This window comes from Polypterus senegalus, chromosome 6 (assembly GCF_016835505.1).
Source record: "Polypterus senegalus isolate Bchr_013 chromosome 6, ASM1683550v1, whole genome shotgun sequence".
NCBI lineage: Eukaryota > Metazoa > Chordata > Cladistia > Polypteriformes > Polypteridae > Polypterus > Polypterus senegalus.
The window spans coordinates 108,746,638-108,767,591 of record NC_053159.1 but is presented as its reverse complement, the minus strand read 5'-3'; the positions used below and the strand labels follow the sequence as shown (position 1 = coordinate 108,767,591).

The window sequence follows — 20,954 nt, the reverse complement described above, 5'->3', positions numbered from 1 at the left end:
AGCACCAAAAGGAGTGCTTACCAATAGTATGTCTGTAAGATTAATGGCATACCATGGGTCACAAAGCTAAAAATTAACTTTTAATGTTAGAAGTAAAGTTTGATTATTATTTTATAAACCCTTGTGGGCATCCTTGAATGGATATGTGAAGTTCTGCATTACTCTGCTTTCTTTGCTCACTTATTTTCTGTAACATTTTGATCTTGCTGTGTTTAACATCACACTAGCCTTCAAAAAATTACTGGTTGAGGAAAAACACCCACGGTTTTATATAAATAGTTATATATAATAACTGATTTTAGTAAAGATTTATTTCCTACAGTAATGTATGGTATTAACTTGTGGGTATGTGACTTCACTGCACAAATGATAAAACATATGCATTAGTGGGGATGGAGGAGGTTCCTTTTAGGGGTTTCTACTCTAAAGTGGCTGTTTTAATTAATCCATGTCAGTCTAGAATGTGTGAGTGAACACATCAAAATAAGCACTTTGTGTGTCTATGTGGTTATTAAAGTTATAATTACTAGGCAGGGACTAATAAAATATTTCCTTCGTTCATTTAGTAGTTTCTTTTAGAAGTATGTCTTGAACCTCATATCAGTTGGCCTATATACCGTCACCCAGAAAACAGAAACCACAAGTCTGTATTATACATCCGGCCCGGCGTGTAATTATATCCGGCCCGCGAGATCATTTTACATATTATTGTTATTAATGGCCCGGGGATATGAAGCGCTGGTAACACAATAAACTACAGATCCCATAATGCAGCGCTTCAGTTGCCTTGCCGAACACTTACCACATTAATCAAGACTAGCTTATGATGCTGCAAGTTATTGCGAAGCTAGCCCACACAATGCCAAAGAGAAAAGGTGATTCTGAACATAGAGCCTTTAAAAACCGATGGGAGGCTGAGTATATGTTTACTGACATTGCCGGTAAACCCGTGTGTCTCATTTGTGGAGCTAATGTGGCTGTAATTACAGAATTTAATCTAAGATGGCACTATGAGACAAAACATCAAGATAACCTGAAAGACCTGAATGCAATGCACAAGACACAGAAAGCAGAAGAGTTAAAGAAGAATCTGACACTTCAGCAGACGTTTTACCCGTGCAAAATCACAGTGATTTCAAGTGAAGCTACTTTTATGGGAGACACAAATGCACCAGTGCAACTTGCCCCACTTTCCCTGTTGCCAAGTAATGTTGAACTAAGTCGGCACTACGGCGTTCCCAAATACGCACTTTGCTGATAAACTGTTCGCACGGCACTTTGGTGGCTTTGAAGAACAAAAAAAGAATTTTGAGTTGTTTCGCAACCCATTTGCCGTCAATGTGGAAACTGCATGCAGATTCAGATGGAGGTGATTGAGCTGCAGTGTAATGGCACACTGAAGGGAAAGTACGATACTGCACGGCCTGCACAGTTTATTCACTCCATTCCCACACAAATGCTCCAGCTCCGTCTACATGTGGCTCGAACCTTGTGCATGTTTGGTAGCACATATCTGTGTGAGAAGCTCTTCTCAGTGATGAAGACTAACAAAACAGCACACAGGAGTCGCCTCACTGATGAGCACCTGCAGTCCATCCTGAGAATCTCCACAACACAGAACCTCACACGAAACATAAACGAACTTGTTGCCAAAAAAAGATGCCACGCGTCCAGCTCTGATTAAATGACATAAGAGCAAAGACAACTGAATTATTTGATTTGTTATTGCTGAAAAGAACAAATTTTATTTATATTTCCAGGGTTTGTTATGCACCATGTTCATATTTGAATTTGTATAATTTTGACAGGATATATTTTTATGGAGAGCAAAATATTATAAGATATTTAAGGTTTGAGTTGATTTATTCCGGAATAATATTCTGTCGACTAAATAAAAATTCCTTCTATTTAAAATTTAAATAGAACTTGAACAGATATGATAGTTCATAATATCCAGGCAGACTTGCACGTAAGAGCGGGAGTCATCCGTTTTAACAAGCAGCGTATTGCACTGATACGAAATAGCCTGCCCATTTAATTATTTAGGAATGGATAAATAAATTAAGATTTTGTACAAATAATGTTTTTCATTTTTCTTCCTTCATGGATTCTGGCACCCCCAGCAACAATTGCTCGCACCCCAAAGACTATATATATATATATGTGTGTGTGTGTGTGTATATGTATATATATGTATATGTGTGTGTGTGTGTGTATATGTATATATGTAGATATGTATGTATATATATGTTTATATATGTGTGTGTGTGTGTGTATATGTATCTATGTATGTGTATATGTATATATGTATGGATATGTATATATATATGTTTATGTGTGTGTGTGTGTGTGTATATATATATATATATATATATATATATATATATATATATATATATATATGACAGCAACACTCATCACTCACAACAGTAACAAAACAATTACATTGACAATCATGTTACGTTATTTTCAAAATGTTTCCTTTTCTTTTCGTTGCTTATTTATCACACTACTTCTCATGGCTGGTATTTTTTAGTATATATATATATATATATATATATATATATACTAATAAAAGGCAAAGCCCTCACTCACTCACTCACTCACTCATCACTAATTCTCCAACTTCCCGTGTAGGTAGAAGGCTGAAATTTGGCAGGCTCATTCCTTACAGCTTACTTACAAAAGTTGGGCAGGTTTCATTTCAAATTCTACGCCTAATGGTCATAACTGGAAGGTATTTTTCTCCATTAACTGTAATAGAGTTGAGCTGGAAAGACGGGGGCGGAGTTTCGTGTGACATCATCACGCCTCCCACGTAATCACGTGAACTGACTGTCAACGCAGTGCGTAGAAAACCAGGAAGACCTCCAAAAGCGCTTAAGAAAACATGCATTATATAATTGAGAAGGCAGCTAAACAATAAGAAGCGAGCGAGTGACATATACTACCATATTCATGAGTGCTGCTACCTCGAAAGAAAGCAAGGTGTAAACCTAAACTTTAAATTAAGTTCATAGACAGGCTAACGCTGGCGTTTCACATGCCCACAGGTAATGCGGGATACAAGTTTAATGAGAGGACGAGGATATAAACGAGAGTTTTGATCACTTTGTAACTAAGTTAAAATTGTAGGTGAAGGGGTGTGCTTATGCAAATTCCGAGAGACTGTGTTTGTGGGGATTGACAGTTAAGGCGGGTGGGGAGTCACGTCATCATCTCCCTCCCATTCATCTCATTTCGCTCTGAGCTGAGCTGCACAGCTAACGCCGTCTTCCGAAGCAACTTCGTCAGACTGCCACCAAATACTCACAGAAAAATCCACAAGTTAATACACACGCTGTCTCTAGAGTTTCTCCACACTGAATCCTCCAGGCACTACTTACAAAAGGTCACATTGACAATTGTGTTACGTTATTTTTAAAATCTTTCCTTTTCTTAGCACAAGCACAGCTGAGAAGCTTGATGCATGTGCTCCATAACGCTAAAAATAATGCATTTAATCACACTTTGCATTACAAGCAAAGGGAGCTTTTGTCAATGCATGATTTCCTGGTACACGATTACATTGATCAGTGCATTCCGATTCATTTTACCCTCGCACCACCTTAGTTTGAGAAGAAGTATGAAAAAATATGAGGTTAACACAGAAAAACAGATCACCAATTCAAGCTTTATGAATAATCGATTCGCCATCAATAATTGTTTTGTAAAGCCATCCTCCTTCCATTTTATAATTTTTCCGCCACTAGCCATGATTAAATGAACGGTAAAAAGTAAGAGCGAAGCGAGGGTGACTTATTTAGGCAGGCATATATATGACAGCAACACTCATGACAATGTCAATCATGTTACGTTATTATTAAAATGTTTCCTTTTCTTTTTCATTACTTCTTTAACACACTACTTCTCGCGCGAGGCGGGTATTTTGCTATATATATATATGAATGACCTCCAAAGAGCGCTGAGACTTTTGATATCATGAACGTGTCTGCAAAAACTGTGGTCTCCTGCCCAGCAAAAGTCGAGCAGCCAGCACGCGTGCATAGCTGTGCCGGCCTTTGAGACGCTGACTGCGCTTCTGCCTTAAGTCAAAGTGAGCACTTTTAATTTTTTCATCCTCCCCCTGCGCTATAGCCCAGACAAGTGCAAACACGGGACCCCTTTTCTACATCACGGCAAAATAATATTAAGGCGATTCACACTTTCTTTTGCACGTATACGATTATGAGGTCATCAGCTCGGATTATGAAGACACGCACAAGAGTGGAGGACTGACAGAGCCATCACAGCCGATTAATGGCGGGACATCTCACCAGTCTACACAAGACCCACGCGACTGTCCCCAAAAGGCGATCATAACGTCAGCGAACACATCTCTCTATACTATATAAAAGAAAAAGGCAACTTTCCTTTCTTTACACCTTTTTTCCTTTTATCCCAAACCAAAGCCTTTCTCTCTTAACACTGCAGAGGACACAAAACTAATTTTCTTTAAATGCCGGTAAGGCACATTACCAGAGGCACAAATTTGAACGTTCACATAGAAAATGTAACTTCAATGTACCTGTACTTCTTAAAACGTTAATGTTTTACTGTTTAATAACTTATAGACTATAATTTATTATTTTCCCCTTGCACTCAGTGACCAAACCTATACACACACATATAGACACATACAAACATACACACAAGTATATGTATGTGTATATATATACACACACACACACACATACACATACATACATACACACATATATATAATTTGTGTGTGTGTATGTATGATGTAGATAGGTATGTATGTATATATATATATATATATATGTGTGTGTGTATATGTAGATATGTATATAGATATGTAGATATGAAGATATGTATGTGTATATATATATGTACTGTATATATATGTATGTGTGTGTGTGTGTGTGTGTGTGTGTGTGTATATATATGACAGCAGCAATCCAAGCTGTGAGAAAACAGTTAAAAGGAGGCGTGTCAGACGTCGTGGTACATTTTCTGATGCAGCTACCGAAAACAACTTTGTGACGCTGCCGCCAAATACACAAAACAATTACTTTGACAATCATGTTACATTATTTTTAAAATGTTTCCTTTTCTTTTCATAACTTCTTTAACACATGACATCGCTGCGAAGCGCGGGTATTTTGCTATATATATATATCACATCGACACTCATAACAGTGACAAAACAATTACATTGACAATCATGTTACGTTATTTTCAAAATGTTTCCTTTTCTTTCTCTTTCCTTCTTTAACACACTACTTCTCCGCTGCCAAGCGCAGGTATATATATAGATAGATAGATATGAGAACAACATATATATATATATATATATATATATATATATATATATATATATAGATAGATAGAGATATATATATATAGATAGATATGAGAACAACACTCATATCAATGACAAAACAATTACATTAACAATCATGTTACGTTATTTTTTAAATTTTTCCTTTTCTTTTTCGTACCTGCTTTAACACACTACTTCTCCGCTGCGAAGCGCGGGTATTCTGCTATATATATATATATGCCAGCAAAACTCATGACAATGACAACACAATTACATTGTCAATCATGTTACGTTATTATTAAAATGTTTCCTTTTCTTTTTCATTACTTCTTTAACACACTACTTCTCCGCTGCTATTTTGCTAGTATATATATCTATACTAATAAAAGGCAAAGCCCTCACTCACTCACTCACTGACTCACTCACTGACTCACTGACTCATCACTAATTCTCCAACTTCCCGTGTGGGTGGAAGGCTGAAATTTGGCAGGTTCATTCCTTACAGCTTCCTTACAAAAGTTGGGCAGGTTTTATATCGAAATTCTACGCGTAATGGTCATAACTGGAAGCAGTTTTTCTCCATTTACTGTAATGGAGATGAGCTTCAACGCCGTGGGGGCGGAGTTTCGTGTGACATCATCACGCCTCCCACGTAATCACGCAGTACATAGAAAACCAGGAAGACCTCAAAAAAGCGCTGAAGAAAACATGCATTATATAATTGAGAAGGCAATAAGAACATACGAATAAGAAGCGAGCGAGTGACATATACAACCATATTCATGAGTTCTGCTACTTCGGAAACAAAGCACGATGTAAACCTACACTTTAAATTAAGTTCATAGACAGGCTGCGCTGGCGTTTGTAATTTAGTGCCTGCCCATATAAGGCCGTCCGTCAGCGGCAATCCAATAGCAAACTCCCACTAAATATTCACGGGTGAAGGACTGTGCTTATGCAGAGGAAGATGAGATGGTCAGGGTGGTGTTTGACACAAACTCAGCGAAACTGCAAGAGAAAGTTTTAAGTGCCAGGACTAAGGTAACATTAAATACAGCTATGGACATAGCACGAGATGGCACCAGCACAGCTGGGAACCTTCGATGCATGTCCACCGAGCGGCTCACGTGAACTGACACAGTGCACAGATAAAAAGCAACAGTTCCAAAGAGCGCTGAACAAAAACCGAATTACACAATTGAAAAGGCAGCAAAAAATATGAAGCGTCTGATACTTACAAGCATATTCATAAATCCAGCTACTGTGGAAACAAAGCACATGTTGGAAAAAGTCAATGTCCCGCTAAAGGAAGACAGTGTAAAAACCCGTGCATGCAGTGTGTCAGGTCTCAGATAAAGAAGAAGACGAGCTGTTTATTGATGCAGTAAGAAACGAATCGATGAATTAAACCTGTCATCTTTACAACGATTGACAAACACGGAATGTAACTTGAACACAACACATCCTACAAATACGAACCTGATTGAAAGAAATAATGATAATCAAATCATTGATGACAGCAACACTCAGTAACACTCACAAAACAAATACTGTATATTGACAGTCATGTTACGTTATTTTTAAAATGTTCCCTTTTCTTTTCTAGCTTTTTTAACACACTACTTCTCCGCTGTGATACGCGGGTATATATATATGTATATATATATATATATATCCCGATCTACATATCCGAAAAATGGATACTTTATTCGCCATCAATGATTGTTTTGGTAAAGCCATACTCAGTGTATTCATTAGATGAACGGTAAAAAAGTAAGAGCGAGGGGAGGATGACTCATTGAGGCATGCAGGCTGTAGTGCGCGTCAACTCTATCTGAATTGCGTGATCACATTTGAAAAAATATATCTTTTCAAGTTCTATTTAGTCCATATGTGTCAAACTCAAGGGCCGCGGGCAACATCCGCCCGGGCGTAATTATATCCGCCCGAGATCATTTTATATACTGTATTATTGTTATTAATGGCCCGGGTATATGAAGCGCTGGTAACACAATAAACTACAGATCCCATAATGCAGTGCTTCAGCTGCCTTGCCGAACACTTACCGCGTTAATCAAGTCTACCTTATGATGCTGCAAGTTATTGCGAAGCTACAGTTATTGCGCACTGAGTTTGCACGGCGCTTTGGTGACTTTGAAGAACAAAAAAAGTCCGTCTACATGCGGCTCGAACCTTGTGCATGTTTGGTAGCACATATCTGTGTGAGAAGCTCTTCTCAGTGATAAATACTAACAAAACAGCACACAGGAGTCGCCTCACTGATGAGCACCTGCAGTCCATCCTGAGAATCTCCACAACACAGAACCTCACACCAAACAGAAACGAACTTGTGGCCAAAAAAAGATGCCAGGCGTCCAGCTCTAAAATGACATATGAGCAAAGACAACTTAATGATTTGATTTGTTATTGCACGTAAGAGCGGGAGTCAACTGTTTTAACAAACAGCGTATTGCACTGATCTGAAATAGCTGTGTGTGTATATATGTAGATATGTATGTATATGTATATATATGTTTATATATGTGTGTGTATGTATGTATGTGTGTGTATATATGTGTGTGTATATATGTAGATATATATATGTATGTATATATGTGTATATGTATAGATATGTATATATATATATGTTTATGTGTGTGTGTGTGTAAATATATATATATATATATATATATATGAGACAACAACACTCATCACTCACAACAGTGACAAAACAATTACATTGACAATCAGGTTACGTTATTTTCAAAATGTTTCCTTTTCTTTTTCATTGCTTCTTTAACACACTACTTCTCCGCTGCGAAGCGCGGGTATTTTGCTAGTATATTAATAAAAGGCAAAGCCCTCACTGGCTGACTAACTGACTCACTCACTCACTTACTTACTCACTCACTCACTCATCACTAATTCTCCAAGTTTCCGTGTAGGTAGAAGGCTGAAATTTGGCAGGCTCATTCCTTACAGCTTACTTACAAAATTTGGGCAGGTTTCATTTCGAAATTCTGTGCGTAATGGTCATAACTGGAAGCTGTTTTTCTCCATATACTGTAATGGAGTTGAGCTGGATGGCCGTGGGGGGCAGCGTTTCATGTGACATCATCACGCCTCCCACGTAATCACGTGAACTGACTATCAACGCAGTATGTAGAAAACCAGGAAGAGCTCAAAAAAGCGCTGAACAAAACATGCATTATATAATTGAGAAGGCAGCGAAACAATAAGAAGCGAGCGACTGACATATACAACCATATTCATGAGTGCTGCTACTTTGAAAACAAAGCACGGTGTAACCCTAAAGTTTAAATTAAGTTCATAGACAGGCTGCCGCTGGCGTTAGTAATTTAGTGCCTGCCCATATAAGGCCGTCCGTCAGCGGAAATCCAATAGAAACTTTGCCGCTAAATATTCACGGGTGAAAGACTGTGCTTATGCAGAGGAAGATGAGATGGTCAGGGTGTGTTTGGCACAAACTCAGCGAAACTGCAAGAGAAACTTTTAAGTGCTGGGTCTTAGCTGACATTACATACAGCCATGGACATCACACGAGATGGTACCAGCACAGCTGGGAACCTTCGATACAAGAACACCAAGCGGCTCACGTGAACTGACGCAGTGCACAGACAAAAAGCAACAGTTCCAAAGAGTGCTGAACAAAACCGAATTGCACAATTGAGAAGGCAGCAAAAACATATGAAGCGTCTGATACATACAAGCATATTTATAAGTGCAGCTACTGCGGAAACAAAGCACACGGTGGAAAAGTCAATGTCCCGCTAAACGAAGACAGTGTAAAAAAAAACCTGTGCATGCAGTGTGTCACATCTCAGATAAAGAGGAAGACGAGCTGTTTATTGATGCAGTAAGAAACAAATCGATGAATGAAACCTCTTATCTTTACAACGATTGACAAACACGGAATGTAACTTGAACACAACACATCCTACAAATACGACCCTGATTGAAAGAAATAATTATAATCAAATCCTTGATGACAGCAACACTCAATAACACTCACAAAACAATTACTGTATATTGACAATCATGTTACGTTATTTTTAAAATGTTCCCTTTTCTTTTTCATAAATTCTTTAACACACTACTTCTCCGCTGTGAATATATATATATATATACCCCGATCTACATACGCCTCTAGCGCCAACATCCAAGGTTCGATTCCCGAGATGGGATGCACTGAGTATGTACGCATGCTTCCCGATTCATTTTACCCTCGCATCTCCTTGGTTTGGGACGTATGAAAAAATGTGCGGTTAACGTATTACGTTATTTTTAAAATGTTTACTTTTCTTAGCACAAGCACAGCTGAGAAGCTTCGATGCATGTACTCCATAACGCGTTAAAAAAATCATGTATTTAATCACACTTTCAATTCCAAGCAAAGGGGAACTTTTGTCAATGCATTATTTCCTGGTACATTGATTACACTGATGCACACATCACAGCTACAAAAATGTTCGAGTCGGAATAAAGCCCGTTCCTACGACTGATCAGAGCAAAATTTCATTTCAAAAGACTACCCGAGCGAAACTTTGATAAAAGCATGGTTTTGTGCACATTGAAAAGCAAGCAAAATTAGATGCATTACAGAAAGCGGACTTTGTGGCTCTTACTGGGGATCATTGGACTTCCGTGACCGTTAGTTATTCTAATTACATCTAATTACAAAATGTTCAATGATCACACTGTTTTAGCCTAATGTACAAAATAATTTTGGCTGAGGTTACTCAGAGTTTAAAGATTAAGTTGGTCAAATTACCTTTTATGTTTCTGACTTATTTTTTTAAGAAGAAAAACTGCACTTTATGTTGAAATTTTGGTTATTATTATTTAAAGACAATTCCATTCTGAAAATGTACTTAAAGTACTTAAACTACAACTTTATTTTTAAGTCTGCCCAATTTTAACCAGGGATGATATTTTTGTTTCTGTTTTGAATTCAAATGCAGTTTAAAAACATTTTTTTTTTCAGAAATTAAAACAGCTTGAGTTTACAATATTCATGTCCATGTCTATTATTTGATTCTGTCGCCCACTAAAACCCCTGGGTTGTATGGGGGGCACTGAGATGGTGGATCCAACCCTATGCTCCACCGTGGCCACCACCAAGTGGCACCGGGATAGCCCCTGGACTGGAATATGTAGCACTCCTTTGCCACATTTGGGGGTGCTGGAAGGAAGACTGATTTCCCTGCAGCACTTCTGACATACCCAGAAGTGCTGCCGGATGTTAATCAGGGTCACCTGCAACACATCCGGGGACTGAATAAAAGGGGCCGCCTCACTCCCCATCAGAGAGCTAGAGTCGGGTGAGGAGAAGGACGGAGCTTGCCAGGAGGGAGTTGGAGACGGCTGAAGAAACAGAGTGGAGTCATAAGAGACTGTTGGGTGATTATGCACTGTGTGTTGTCTTGGGAGCTAAGGGCTGTAAATAAAGACGTGTGATTAAAGACATTCTGTATCTGCCTGTCGGTGTCCGGGCTGTACCCCACAATATATATATATATATATATATATATATATATATATATATAGGGCATTGAATTATAAAATGAATTTTCATGCTCTGTTTTTATAAAGAGGCAAAGGTAGACATGAAACATTGGACAAACACATGCATGTTTGAACCTATCATTAGTAGTGCTAGCTGCTCATTCCCCCCTTTCTGCCAGTTGTAATCAACATATCAGAGCATAAGATACACAGCAGTGTGGCACAGGGAATTACTAGTAATTTTTTGACAAATGAAGGAGTTATTCCATTTCAGATTTATTCAAGACTTAAAAATCAGTTTGGGGATGAATGTCTCTCTCAGTCTAGAGTGTATGATTGGTGCAAGTCATTCTGAAAGGGACAATTATGTTTTTGATCCAATTAAGGCAATTTTAGAATGGAAGAAATTCAAGTCGAATGAGGATGTTATTGACACTGTGCAATAATGCGTCAACATGCAGTCAAGTACTTCTGCTCTTCTGGGATTAAGAAGCTTCCTGAGCGCTGGAACAAATGTATTGCAGTGGCAGGAGACTACATAGAAAAATAGTGTGTAAGTCATTTCATTGCGTTCATCAAATAAAGTGTAGCTCATGTCAAATAAACCTACAAATGCCACAGAAGAGGTTTAGGACAGCCACGTGAAATAAGACTGCAAAGTATGCAATTAGATATGAGTTGAATACAGATTCGAGTCCAAAACAGAACTGACTTGGAGGAAACAAAATGGCGGTTTTATGGCAAAGGAAGTGAGGTCTGTAGAGTCTGAACTGGAAATTAGGTCATCGGAACCAGGCTGGAAGAGATGTCATCGGGGCCAGGTAGAATTTCCCGTAACTGGTCAGCAGAGGAAATAGAGAAAGGGTTAGTGCACTCTACCCCCAGGGTCTGGCGAGTTACCCTCATTTGAGTCCTTTAGCTGCCTCCTGTTTATATTTAAACATACCTCATATAATGTGTGTGTGTTATATATAGTATAGTGTGTATATGTGTGTGTTTATAAATTTTATATTTGTTGCATGGAACATTCTTTGTACTTGTAAGGATAAAATAATTATTTTGTTTTAATTGTGAACATCTTTACATCTAGTGAACTAATCTTTTCTTCATATTTTATGTAATTGCAAAGCCAGTGGCTAAAGTTGCTTTCAACTATTTAGTAGGTATTATCTTGAATGAAAAAATCACTGAAGTGCTGTTAAGTCTGTTAGTAGTCCGAGTATGAACAACCCTGCTTTATGTACACTTATTTATTTTTAGCACTTGAAAACCAACCTTTTTGGTATATACTTCTAATCCATTTAGGCATCTATACTGAGATCTTCTTTATAAATTCTTAAAATTTAATACAAGCCACTATCTTCTTTCCAGTGGGAATGTTTTCAGACTGCAATGCTCTTTCAAAAAACATGTTATTAAACAGTGTAGGAAGCAGCAGTTCTCAAGGTGCCATGTAAACTGAATCTTTAGACAGTTTTAATGTGCAATAATGCATTCTTTTTTCATGTTGATTCTACTTTCAGTATGACATAGCATTTTATTTTTAATTCACAGCCATATTTGTAAATACTAAATGTAAAGCAAACTATAAGTATCGGAAGTAGGCCTAAAGCTGCAAAGTGAAATAAGAAGACACTAAAATTGAATTAATTATTATCATTATAACGGGTTCAAAATACTATGTTGTGTTGTTGCCATTGTTGAATACCATCCATTTGGTGAGCTTTAATTTATAAAGTATATGTCCTTGTAGTTTTATTACATAAATTAAATATCATTAATTTACAATCAACAAGCTAATTTAAAGGGTAAGCTTAGTCATGGGATGCACTCTGTATTCCCAGAGGTTGTAGCGAAGAAGAAAATTAAAGCAAAACTGAGTGCCATCAGGAACAATGTTACATATCCTGTCTCTGATGCACGAACACTGAAAATTTTCAGCAAACAAATTATTCAGTGTGTCAAGAAGTGCTATGGGGGCTCCGTTATACCAACAGCAATATGTCTGAATAATGACTCACTATGACTGTGTCAGCCAAGTCAGTTTTAGTGTGTGTTCAGACCAAAGTGTGGTAGTATATTTATTTATATACTTAACTATCTATTTATATATATATATATATATATATATATATATATATATATATATATATATATATATATTTATCTATATATATATATATATATTTATCTATATATATATATATAGTAATAGAAAGAAAATTCGACAGCGAGTCAGATGAAGTTCTGGGGAACTGCCCCGTATAATGTCCAATGGACAGGTCAAAATAACACTGAAACAAAGGTTCAACAAAGCATTTGACAAAATAACATTGTAAATAGGGGGGTATTTATACAGAAAATCAAAATGGCTAAAGGAAATTAAAGGGGGAATTGACGTCTTGGCTCCGACTTGTTTGTGACATCATTGAGGAGGGACGGAAAAACAAGTCAGCCATTTTGTCGGCAGTTTATTTTTCCTCTTTACTTTTACGGAAAAAGAGAGTGAGAGGTTAGTACCCTTTTCTAGCCTTCCGTCTTGCAACCGTCTACTCACCATGGGTTTTGTCGACTGTCTGTGATGCGCACATGCATGACTATATATATGTATATATATGTGTATATATATGTATATACTGTATATATATATGTATATATATATGTATATATATATATGTATGTATGTGTGTATGTATGCATTTATTTAAAGAGCTTCTGTAAAAAGCCAAATTTCCCCCAGGGTCAAATAAAGTTCTATCTATCTATCTATCTATCTATCTATCTATCTATCTATCTATCTATCTATCTATCTATCTATCTATCTATCTATCTATCTATCTATCTATCCATCCTGTTATTTTAACAATAAAAACCATATACATATGATTTTTATAATTGTTGTGCTACAGATATTCTGTTTGTTTGTATGTAAAGAATATACTGTCCATTTTTTCCTGGAATGAACTAATGTATTAATATCCTGTGCAACAGTAATGTAATGCAAAGTTGTTGCTTTTTCATTTTTTTCCAGGGATACAGAAGTTTGGAAGTTCATAGTGGGTTTTTTTAATGTTAATTTATATATGATTTCTTTAAAATATACTCTACTCCCATTATATAGACTTTCTAAGCAAATAATTGCCGTAGACTTGTGAAATAGTGTGCAATAAAAAAGTAGTAACTTGCCAGCGGACTTGTGAAGACATACTAGCTGCTTGTGCCCAGGAATGTCACATACTCTTCTATCTACTCTTCAACTTGTCAAGAACTGTTAGGCCGAAAATCAAACTGACTGTTTTTTATAAATACAACATTAGAGAGGTTTTAATGTTGTGTGAAGTAATTCTAACATGTTACTTTAATTGTTACTCTAAATGCAATTTCCAAAATGACTCACTAAATAGTGCTTGGTAAACAAAAGCAAAGTCATAACCAGAATTATTCAGAAGTCTCTGGATAAGTCATTCCTTTGGATACTACTTTAACTGTATGGCCATCTTATATACCACAGCCTCCATAATGTCACAAGTCACTTGGCACACATGCATTGTTGCCTAGCTAACTTGCAGCATTATAGTGACCCTACACTCAAAATGGCAGTGGCTGTTATTAATAGAAACACAAAATGACTGAACCATAAAAAAAACTTTCAAAATGGCTTGATATCACCATCATAATGACATAATTAAAAACAAATCATGAAACAAAAATGAAAAAATATTTATACATTAACAACATAGAGATAAAAGTAGTTGACCCAACTATAAAAAGAAGCTGTCCCACAAATTTTGCTGAAGTGTAAAGTTTGTGTAAAGTTTTTGAGTATACAGCAGCACTCAGATCTTTGACTCTCATTTGGCAGCTGAGGGCAAAACCTTTTTTCCCTCACCAGAGTCTGGCTTTAGATTGAGCCCAGTGTGACCAATAGTACAACTTTAAGATCTCTTTTAGAATGTTGCATGCTATGCTGTGGGTGTGAATGTTTGCCACTTTCACCATTCAGCATGACTGCAAGCATTTTACATAGGTTGTGGTATAACTTGCCTGGAATCTAAAGATGGAGTGTTGCACTTTTGAATTAAATAGTAAGAACACATGCTCAAAACATTGGCATATTTGTTTAAAACATGTCATTTACATACTATATACAGTAAATAACAGCACAAATAAGAAACTGAGCATCAAACTTGAAAATATAGCCAAAGTAAATAATTATCATCATTTATATAAATGATGAATAATCAAAGTGTAAATAATGTTTGCATTGTTTATGTTTTATTTCATGTTAATCTTTAGTTTTGGGGAATTACTGGTGACCCACTATAACTACATCTACCCCTTGATCTGTTGCGATGATGTCCAGTATTTCAAAGCTGAGGTGAGAACTGGAAGGGCACAACACCTGCATTGGTTCAGCTGTATATTGTTTTATTTTGTTCACATTATCTTTGTATGCAGGTATGGTGAGGAATGTGAAGGGATTGTTGCTGATTGCTTAAAGGTCCTGGGACAGAGTGGACAAGGAGTATCTTATAAGATGTCTCAAATGTGCCTGTATTGTCTCTTAAGTTTAATTTGCAGTGTCATGGCTATGTCTTGGTGCACCTTTCTTCTTTTCTGTTTTACCTCTCATGTTCTCTTATTTATTGGGCCTATGGCTAATGTACTCGTTGGCTCTTGGAACATATTTGGTTGGGTTTTTGGGGGTTGGGGGTCTTGGACTGCATAATAAATAAGCAAGTGTCCTCAATAACATTTGGCAAAAGATTACCTATTTTGGTTTCATACAGAATCAAGACTGTTGGTCAAAGATATGCCCAGATGCTTTAATGCAGGTTACTTCATTGATAGCTCCGAATTTGTTAATTCTAAGAAATTCAGAGTGATTATTCTCTTTAAGTGCAATTTCTGTTATATGCTCATGGAGATGGATGTTAAAAGAGTGGCAGTTTGTTTTATTATTTTGCTATTCCTTATCTGTAAGTTTTTCTATCATATATAAATTGACAAATTGTAAAGCTGGATGATTACAATATTATTACCAACATAGAAGCAAATACCTTTATTAACACAGATAAAAAGACAGATCCATCCTGCTAGTTCTTTAAATCTGTTTCTGATTTAAACCTGATTTGTTCTTTTTGGCCTTTGAATCTTCCTGCCAAACTATATTTCTTTTCCCATCAATGTTGTGTCTGTATCATGCTGAAAGAAGTTCATTTGGACAGTATTTTAATCAAGTGCAGCAGAAATGAGCAACTGTTTTCTTAAAGACTTTTTTAAAAATATTTGACAGGATCTGGTAAGTGTCTGAGGGATGTCGTTTTATAAGATCTTTCACTAAAATTTGTCAATCCTGACTCTGTTGATGTATGTGTGAATGGCCGTAAAAACTGTCATTCATAACTTCACTATTGGCTCTATTAGCTTGCACATGTAATTAAAAATTTTTGACCTCTAGTTGTATTGTTCATCTTTGGAGGTGTGTGGCCAATCGGGAACATGAGCTGTTGATATAACACACAATATCTGAATTAAATGTTTTGCTCTTACAGAAACTGAAATTTAAGGTCCACTGGACAGAATATTTTGTTTCTTGGCCCTATTCAAGCAAATTGCTGTTAGGTCTATGGAAACGTGACATGTTTGCTTGCATATTAACCTTTATAAACCAAGCAGGCATACTCACTAACAACTGTTTTTAGACCAATAATAGAATTTTAAAATTTTATTCTGAAATATTTTCAGAAACTGTAACCATTCCTCTTCTGCAATTAATTCTTTGTTATTAGGCAGTCTTTTCTTGGCTGTCTGCAGAAGATGCTGCCATGTTGGACTTTATTGTCTGAGCATAAGGATGCTCTAGAATATTCTATGAGGTTCATTAGATGACCTTCCTCCTAAGTTCTTTTATTTTTTGGAAGTACAGTGGAACCTCGGTTTGCGAGCATAATTCGTTCCAGAAATGTGGTCGCAATTCAAAGTGAATTTCCCCATAAGAAATAATTGAAACTCAGATGATTCATTCCACAACCCATAACTATTCATATAAAAATGATTAATACAAAATATAAAGTAAAAATACATAAAACAAATTAACCTGCACTTTACCTTTCTAAATTCTTGTGGGATTCTACCCAATGGGACAACACGCGGAAGAGCATCCTGAAGCAACCACAGGCTCCCACTGCTGTAGCAGTTCGCCCTAAAAGCGAATCCGAAAAGATCGCGGACATACTGTAAGCGCATGCCGTTGATGGGTGATACAAGGAACAAGGAACATTATAAATGCGCAGGGCACAGTATTACTTGGCCACTAACCTGGGCATGACCCTGCCTGACTGCTGTGTCTGTGTATAGGAGAGTGGCAGATCCTGCTACAATAAATAACTGTGCCGTTCCTGTTTCAAGCTGAATAAAGCTGGTGTCACTAAAGTACTGAGACTCAGCTTCGTGTTTTGGGGTGCAAGGTGGGGACTCACACGTCACAGCACACACACATGGTCACAATGCTGTAGTAAACAGTATGTGCTTGTATAGATGTTGATTATTTAAGTGAGGCACGCCAACTGACAATTGCCTACAATCCCACAGCGAGAGAGAGGAGAACCATCAGCTCAGTTGTGATCACGTGACCCTCGGCAGACAAAGCGTATATGGACTACTCGTATTGCAAGACCTCACTCATTTATCAAGTCAAAATTTATTAAAAATTTTACCTTGTTTTGCAAAACACTCGCAATCCAAGGTTCCACTGTAGTTAGAACCTTTATTTATGCAGATGCTGAACTCTGTACTAAATTCAACCTTTTTTGTTAAATCATTCCTACTATTAAAACAATCTAAATAGCCCTGATAATGTCCTAATTATTGCCTTGTGTTTGTGATGAATGCTGATGCAAACTGCTGACAAAGCTTCTTGTGCAATATCTGCAGAAAGTAATTTACAAATTAAAAGAAGCAATTTCATTCATTCCTCTACTTCTTCCCTCTCAGCAGCCCTCCTATCATTTAACAGAAAGAAAACTTTTCACCGCATGAACTGGTATCTTCCTTGGCAGATATGTTATCACTGTGTCTTAAAACATTATACTCCTTCTCTATGGCGACAGTCCTCAGCAACTTGAATTCGTAAAAATGTCAGAAAGGGTGCTCCTTATTCCTTCTACTTTTTAATCTCTCACTTTATCCATTTGCTATTGCTCTTCAAGATCTAGACTTGATGTTGTTGCTTATGTCGCCTATTATAAAATTTCTCTATGCATGATTGGTTGTGTATACTTTTTCAGCAATGCCCCTTATAATCTTCATCACATTGTTAGTTGTCTGAGTTTTTTGAGACTCTGTAAAGCATGGTGGTGGTGAAATTTGACTCTATTATTTATTTTTGCTATTAATCTTGGGAGCATTTTATTTTATTGCAATTGTTCATGTTTTCTTGTTCATGTAAAATAAAATGTCATCACAAGAAAAAGAATTAAATAAAGTAACTGGGTATTCTTTAAAGTGGCAGTAAATTTGGTCACATAAATCTACAGTACTGGTTACATGAGAGCTTGTGCAATGATGTTACATCTTACAGCACACCGTATCTGTAGTATGTCTTTTCTTAGCTTGCATTAAAATTTCTTTTCTTTTCATAAGATGGAGTAGGGACCTATGAGTAAAGTTCTATGCATGCATGCTTGTTACTTACATCACCTACTTGAGTGTGTCTGTAAAAAAAAAAATTATTACTTTATAGTGTTGTATTATCAAGAAGTAACCTGCTTTGTCCATTTTTTCAGAAGCAGGGTTATAATAAAAATGTTACAAAATTGGTGGCAGGTTAAGAAAAAGCAGAGGAGAGATAATTTGTCGGGCAACGTTAAATCGTACAGCAGCCCTGAACCGTCTTGTATGTATGACATAATATTTCATAAATATGTAAAACTATATCATACATTCAAGATAATGGGCCAGTTTCTCGAACACCTTTCACTGGTGAGAAGAACTTGTGAGACTGTCATTGGGTTTCTTGAAGTGAGTGACACTTATGAATTTGAATGAGAATTGATATAAGTGCATACTGCCTCAGTGAATGAATCTACATGCATCTCATCATGTGGTCTGATGGACTGCCGTTTTACTAAACTGCTGTTTTCACAAAATCTTTAGATGACCAGTGTTAAGATGTTTACCAGCTTGTAGTTGGTACATACCCAGTCTGTTGATGCAAACTTTATGTGACGTGATGGTGTCTTGTTTTAATGGTGCGTCTAGTAGTGTAACACATTTATTAACCTGCGTAATACAATGAAATGTTGGGATAGCAATATGGATCATCCCTCAACAGGAAGCAAGCCAACTGCTGTCTTACACACACACATTTATTAGGGATCAGTTTAAAGTCAACAGTCAGGTTAAACGGCAATTTTTGAAAGGGGGAAGAAACTGAACAAAGTCCAGAGAGAGAAAATGCAAGTTGTACCCAAACAGTGCCTGGTTAAGTGAAGTTTTAAATTCAGGAATCTTGAGAGAACCACAACCAAAAGTTGTCGAGGCTGCACTGGCAGCTCTAAATTAGTTACGTATGTATATGTAGAGAGTGGACTTGTGCTTTGTCCAGAGTTGGAATATTGTTCACTCACTGTTTCTGGGAAAGACTGTCACCCCAGCAAGCATGGGCACACACACACACACACACACACACACACACACTGTATTGACAGAACCATAGGCGGAGCTTAAGGGTGTAATGAGGGGGTCTGGCCCTCCCAACAGATCCACTATCTTACTAAAATAAATCTCTAAGAAATATATTTTTTTACACAATTTAAAGCAGAACAGGGGCTCTAAAATAAAGTGATGGGTAGTCAGCTGAATATCCTATCCAATAAAAATTGAAAAAGAGCAGAAAATTGAAAAGGCATGTGAGTCTAAGCAAGTGCAAAGAGCACCTAGTGATTAGGTCGGACTCCATGTTCTGAGTGAACGCTGACTTCAGATAGTAGTGGCCCTTTTCTAAAGTAATCCTTGAAGAGATGAGCTTGGGTGGGGGTAGTAATGTCATTGGACTTCTTGTCCTGAAGCTTCCGGACTGTGGCCAAAGAGGAAGGATGCATTAACGTTCATGCCCTTTTTGGAATGAGGTGGTGCTACTTAGATTTCCAGAATTGTGAAGATGTCTCCAAAGCACTTGTGCATGACAAAAAGTAATATAAATATGTTAATAATCAACTAATACATAAGTAAACACTTTAAACAAGCAAAGAATCATTATGTACAATCTTATTTTATGGATTAGTTTACCGTTTCAAATTTCAAATTGTTTTCTTAATGATTACCATTCACAGTAAAACATAAAAACTGGTAAATCATTCTGATTGGACATTTAAGGTTTGTTAGCCAAGGGCTCTGTTTGTTTAAAAAGCTACCCAAATTAAATCGGAGCACTAACCCATCCCCCAGCTAATCATTACGCAAGTAGAAGACCTCAAGGTAACTCTACCCTTTAAAAACCCTTTTTATAAATAAAAAAGAGATGACAGACTGGGATGACTGGCGAATCAAGTGAGTCCAATCTCACAACACACACACACAGACTGCTTTTATCATAATTGATTTGTGTTTGTGTGTTGAGTGTGTTTGCCATACAGATGGTCTGGCCTTGAGATGCTTGTGTGCCTGGATCTGATTCTGAAGTTTGCTGGCTGGAGAAACAGCAGTGTAGTGGTTTGTAGTGAGTTGCACATTGCACAAACCATTGTGAGAATGTATTTAATAAACAAAATTGCTGTTTGATGAAGTTAATACAAAATTAAAAACTGAACTTTCCATCAATCATTCCATTTTTTAAACCCAGTTACCCAAAACAGAGACACAGAAAAGTTGAAGCCTAACCCAGCAAGCATCAGGCAAAGGCAAAAGCAATCCCAGGATAAGTTGCTAGCTCATCAACCAGACACTATGGCCAGTTTAACAAAACCAATTCACCATGTGCAACACTGGAAGAGTCTTGAAACTCCCACTGCAAAGACAGTAGTGGTATAGTGAGTAAAACTCAGATCTCCAAAGCTGTGAGAGGCATCAGCGCTAAAAACTTTGTCACTGTGCTACCCAA

General features: G+C 37.0%; 1 protein-coding gene across 3 annotated transcripts in view; it reads left to right on the top strand.

Annotated features, from left to right (window-relative positions):
• The window catches only part of bcas3 (BCAS3 microtubule associated cell migration factor), an 846,307-nt gene that overhangs the window by 613,606 nt on the left and 211,747 nt on the right, over positions 1-20,954 (top strand). The gene's annotated exons all lie outside the window — the stretch shown is intronic.